A 5,737-nucleotide genomic window follows, 5' to 3' on the forward strand; every position below is an offset into this window, starting at 1 on the left:
TCTGCCACCAACTGAGGACCAAGTGTTCAAATACATGAGCTGGGGGGAGGGGCAGAAATTCTCATTCAAACCACCACACTGAAGGGGCATGGGAAGAATGCTGTGTTCTGCTGTAGTCTTGCACGTGGTAAACTACATGGCATCTTATAAGATGCAGTTATTCTGGCCAGGATTGGTACCACTACATTCTCACAGGAACACCTATGCTTCACCAATCTCATATGTGACTCTAAACCCATTCAAGTTGACAATAATGATTAACCATTACATATGTATGTCTCTATATCATCAAAGTTTTGTGGTTTCCAGTGTATAAGAACACATATTTTGCAAGTTTATTTATCTATGTATTTTTGATGCTGTCATAAATGATATGTTTTAAAATATTAATTTAGGGCTGGGGAGATGACAAGGTGGGTTTAAGTGATGAGATCCCTGAGTTTGGATCCTCAAAACCCATGGAAAATCTGGAGGCTGTCCTGTGTGTCTGTGTTCCCAGTACTCCCATAGTGAGATGGGAAGCAGCCAGGAGCATTCCTCTTGTGGGCCACCTTACCTGGCTATGCAATGGGGAGCAACAAGAGATTTAAAAGATCAGGAGAGATAGCCATCATATACAATATGTGGGGGGGGGGGAGCAGAAAGAGAGGGAGAAAGAGAGAGAGAGAGAGAGAGAGAGAGAGAGAGAGAGAGAGAGAGAGAGAGAGATTGCCTTCAGAAGAATTCTGTGAGCAAAAGGAGACGTGTTTTGTTCTACATGACAAGGAACTTGGTACTGGGCAGGGCCATAAGTTTCTCTTGCAGCTATGAGGGAGAGGGGCTGGGCTTGCTTTTCCTGTGTTGAGATCTCTGTTCTAACTTTCCCAGTAGGGGATGTCATCTTTCTAAGGGACGGGCTGCTGGGGTCTGTCCTGATTTCTTGGGGAGGGGAGAGGAAGAGAAAGAAGAGAGGAGAGGAGAGGAGGGGAGGGGAGGGGAGGGGAGGGAAGGGGAGGGGAGAAGAGAGTCAAAGGATCTATGATCTAATACAAAGAACACACATGACTTGAATTTTACAAATACATAGACTTGGTTCATGGCACAGATTATGACTTGCCTTTGTAACTGTGGTACACTTACTAGGTGGAATATTGTCTAAAAATCTTTTGGGTCAGGTTGTTGATAGTGAAACCCAAATCCTATGGTACCTTATGGATTTCCATCTCCAATGGGGCATTAAAATCTGATGACAGCATGGAATCTCTGTTAGTCCTTGAAGGAGTTCTGTTCATTTAGACATCGTGTACTTTGAAATTGTGGTACTAGGTCCACTAGCTTTTAGGATTACTGTGTCCTCTTCATGAACTGACCCACTTTCTATTATGTAGTGAGATCCCTTAATTCTGGCATTATTTACATACTAAAATCCTCCATGATTGATGTTGAACCCCAGTTTCCTTTTGGTGCCAAGTGTTATCCTTTTAGAGCCAACAGCCACCCCATCCCCCCCCGCCTTTCTTAACAGCCAGTGATTTGTTCTTCTTCTCTATAGCTTTGTCATTTTGAGAAATCCAGATCAGACACATGCATGTGTGGAAATGTCATTTACAATTGTTTATAAGGGAATTGATAAAGAGAATTGACCTCCATGACTATAGCTTACAATAAGTGGAGTAGCAACTGAGTGTGTTTGCTAGAAGTTACCCTGACTCCACTTCCCATTTTTTGCACAGACTATACTTCCCCAAGCTCTTCCATGTATTATTGTTACAATAACAATGACATAGCTAGGTGTGGTGGGACATGCCTTTAATCCACTCTAGTACTCTGGAGACAGAGGCAGGTGAATCTCTGTGAGACTGAGGTCAACCTGGTCTACATAATAAGTTCCAGGCCAGTTGTGGCTATGGGGAAAGTCTCAAAAAGACAAAAAATATGTAGATAAAATGGATGGTTCGTGGCTTATCATAACCTGCACTTCTTCCTCACCAGTGTGATCAGTGCTTGCTTCAAACTGTCTTTCAGGGGTTAATATTCAAGCTGCGGCTTCAAGATTAAAAGGTCACTGTCATCTCCTGCCCATAGGGAGGTGAGATGAATTTTGATGGTACTGTTAGTGGATCACATTGTAAAGGCTGGACCATTTAAGAAGGGTTTGGTGAAAAAGCCTAATAGAGAAGAGAAACACAAACTGAGATCCGTTCACTCTTCTAGAACTGACACAGAGCCATCTAAGGCACACCACCTTCAAAGTGTGCCATCTTCTTTGGTAGACCCTTTAAAAAACGGGGACTGGAGAGATGGTTCAGTGGTTAAGAGCACTGGCTGCTCTCTGTGGGTATTGCATGACATGGGTACACCTACCTATATGTAGGCAGTATACCTACCTATATATATGTACACATACATATAAAATAAAAATAATAAATTATTTTTTAAAAGAGTTTGGTGGGTGTCCTTCAGTCTCTAGCTGCTGTTAGGTGAAATCTTATGCATAGAACTCTCTGTGTGTGTGTGTGTGTGTGTGTGTGTGTGTGTGTCCTGTGCCTGTTCATGTGTGTGTGGGTGCACATGTATGTGCATACACATGCATATGAAGGCCAGAGGACAACCTAGGTGTCCTTTTTAGGTGCTGTCCACATTTTTAAAAGTTCCGTTTGGGCTTTAGAATTTTTACTTTTTTAAAATTATTTGAGACTTGCCGGGCATGGTGGCGCACGCCTGTAGTCCCAGCACTTGGGAGGCAGAGGCAGGCGGATCTCTGTGAGTTCAAGGCCAGCCTGGTCTACATAGTGCATTCCAGGACAGCTCAGGCTACAGGGAGACCCTGTCTCAAAAAGACAAAAAAAAAAAATTATTTGAGACTTTCATACATGTAACATCATGATGACATATGTTCATATTCACCCCCATTTCCCCTTCAAGTTCCCCTTTATCCCCCAAGCACCTCCCTCTCCCAACTTCATGCCTTCTTTTTTTATAAGTCCAATTAGCATCACCCTCATATGTGTCCTGGAGTGTGGGAAACCTACCAGTGGGAACACCCTCAAACACCCTCAAAGAATGATTCTCCCTCCTCAGCAGCTATCAGCTGCCAATAGCTCCTTGGGAAGGGGTGGGGCCTGGAGATGACCCAGGAAAGGCTGACTTGATCTTCCGCAGCTCTCGTTCAGGTATTCACAGCTGCTGTGACTTCTTGTTTCTGAGACAGTGTCTCTCTGGCCTGGACCTTACCAACTAGGCTAGATTGGCTGGCCAGGCAGCCCCCCGCATCTGCCTGTCTACACCTCCCCAGGATAGGGTGATAAATGTATACCACCACATATGGCTTTTTTTCCTGTGGGTTCTTGGGATCAAGCTCTGGTCATTGTGCTTGTTCAGCAACACTCTACTGGCTGTGCTATATGCCCAGTGCATGCATGTAACTCTTTAGTCACAGAATTTCATGGTATCCAGATATAGATGCTTCATGAAGCAATTGGAGGAAGCACTATCAGGGGAAATGTTGATGAGGAGTTTTCTTCCTGTCCTCAATACTCACACTTCCCTGAATGTGCCTTGAATAAACTTCTCATGATCAAGAATCCCTCAGGCCTATCTTCTGCCTCCTCCTTCTACACACAATCCCATGTCAGGAATACATTTGAGACCTTTCCCCACCCTTCCCTGTGGCCAACTGCGGTGTCCCTTGTCTTGAGAGTTGTGTGACTATGTGATTGCTTGCAGTTCAATGGTTTTCTTGTGCTAAAAAGACTCAGCTCACTGCTTGTCCTAGCAGGCAGCAGATTCTCAATAAATGCTGGTCATAGAAAAATTTGTGCACCAGGGGATCTGATGGTGAAGAGAAAGAGTAGTGATTCCTTTCGCTTGTTTTTAGGCTTGTCTCCCCTCACCTGCCCACCCCTTCTTTGTGTAGATGGCTGTTTCACCACGGGCTCTCAGGATGGTGTTTAGCACAGTTTTTGGTAGAACTTCAAAGGCAGTTGGAATTGGGGACTTCAGATGAGGAATAGTAAGATATGCAGCCAGAAAGTTTAAGTGTGGCAGGTTCTTGTCACCCCCAAAATCTGCAGAATTCATGGGAGGCTGAAGTAAGGATAATGTGGTCAAAGTCTCACTCTAAGCTAGCTTTCTTCTTTCTTTCTTTCTTTCTTTCTTTCTTTCTTTCTTTCTTTCTTTCTTTCTTTCTTTCTTCTCTTTCTTTCCTTCCTTCCTTCCTTCCTTCCTTCCTTCCTTCCTTCCTTCCTTCCTTCCTTCCTTCTTTCTTTCCTTCCTGTCTTTCATTATTCATTTATTTATTTATATATTTTTTGTGGGTCCAGTGAACTTTACTGATGGTATTCAAGAGGGTAGGGCTCCCTAAGCCCTTCCCTTTCTTCTGGGTGCTGGGATGGAAACTGTGAAGGGAGATATTTAGTGTGTTGGGGACTGGGACCCCCCAGCTGAGGGTCTCTCTTTTCCTCTTGCTGGGGTGGGTGGTCCAGGGCTTCTTACTCCTTGGAGGCCATATGGATCATGAGGTGCACCACTCTGTTGCTATAGCCAAACTCATACCAGGAAATGAGCATGACAAACTGATTGTTGAGAGCAGTGCCAGCAGCAGGTCTGATCCACAATGGACACATTGAATGAAGAAACACAGAAAGCGATGCTACTGTGTTTCCTGTTCAGCTGTGGAGTAAGCTTGCCCATGGCCTTGGCAGTGCCAGTGGGTGCAGGTATGCTGTACTGGGTAGCCCCACAGTCATCACACCACAGCTTCCCGGAGGGACTGTCCACAGTCTTCTGAGTGGCCATGAACTTTGGTCATGAGTCCCTCAACAATGCCAAAGTTGTCATGGATGACCTTGGCCAGTGGGCTAAGCAGGAGTCATTGCTGACAATCATGAGGGAGTTGTCATATTTCTTGTGGGGGCATGAGCAGAAGGAGCACAGATGGTGACCCTTGGACTCCATACTTTAAGTGGGCCCCTGGCCTTCTCCATGATAGTGGAGACACCAGTAGACTCTGCAACATACTTGGCGCCAGCATCACCACATTTGATATTGGCGGGACCTTGCTCCAGGAAGATGGAGATGACCTTCCCATTGATGACAAATTTCCCATTCTCAGTCTCTACTGTACTGTGGAACTTGCTGTGGGTGGAATCATACTGGAACATGTAGACTATGTAGTTGACAAGGTCAGTGAAGGGATCCTTGATGGCAACAATATCCACTTTGCCAGAGCTGAAGGCAGCCCTGGTGAGCAGGTGCCCAATATGGCCAATTCTCTTCACTCTGACTTCACCATTGTGTCTCAGGGATGAGGCTGACATTGCACGAAAAGATGCAGCTGTCTCTGGAACCAGGAGGAGCAGAAACTTATTTTTTTTATTTTTATCATAATAATTATTTTTTAACCCACTGAGTCCAATTAGTGCTTCACATGTATCTGGGGTCATCCACTGGGGCATGGGCAACCTGTTGGTGGCCACCCCACCCCAAGAAAAAGTGATTCTCCCTCCCCCAACAACCATCACCTGCCAATAACTCCTCTGCTAGGGGTGTGGACCCAGTAGCCCTGCCCCCATTCATCCTGGAATTTTTTTCAATGTGTATTTTTTTTTTTTTTGGTCTTTTTGAGACAGGGTCTCCCTGGGGCCCCAGCTGTCCTAGAACTCACTATGTAGATCAGGCTGGCCTTGAACTCTCAGAGATCTGCCTGCTTCTGCCTCCTGAGTCAATGTGTATTGTTTATTGAATTTTTGTCTATTTC

The 5,737-nt window shown here is 45.1% G+C and overlaps 1 pseudogene; it reads right to left on the bottom strand.

Annotated features, from left to right (window-relative positions):
- Positions 1–4,469: 4,469 nt before the first annotated feature.
- LOC103746164 lies at positions 4,470–5,297 on the bottom strand (annotated as a pseudogene).
- Between the last annotated feature and the right edge of the window lie 440 nt (positions 5,298–5,737).

This window comes from Nannospalax galili, unplaced genomic scaffold (genome assembly GCF_000622305.1).
Source record: "Nannospalax galili isolate Female #2095 unplaced genomic scaffold, S.galili_v1.0 scaffold224, whole genome shotgun sequence".
NCBI classification, from domain to species: domain Eukaryota; kingdom Metazoa; phylum Chordata; class Mammalia; order Rodentia; family Spalacidae; genus Nannospalax; species Nannospalax galili.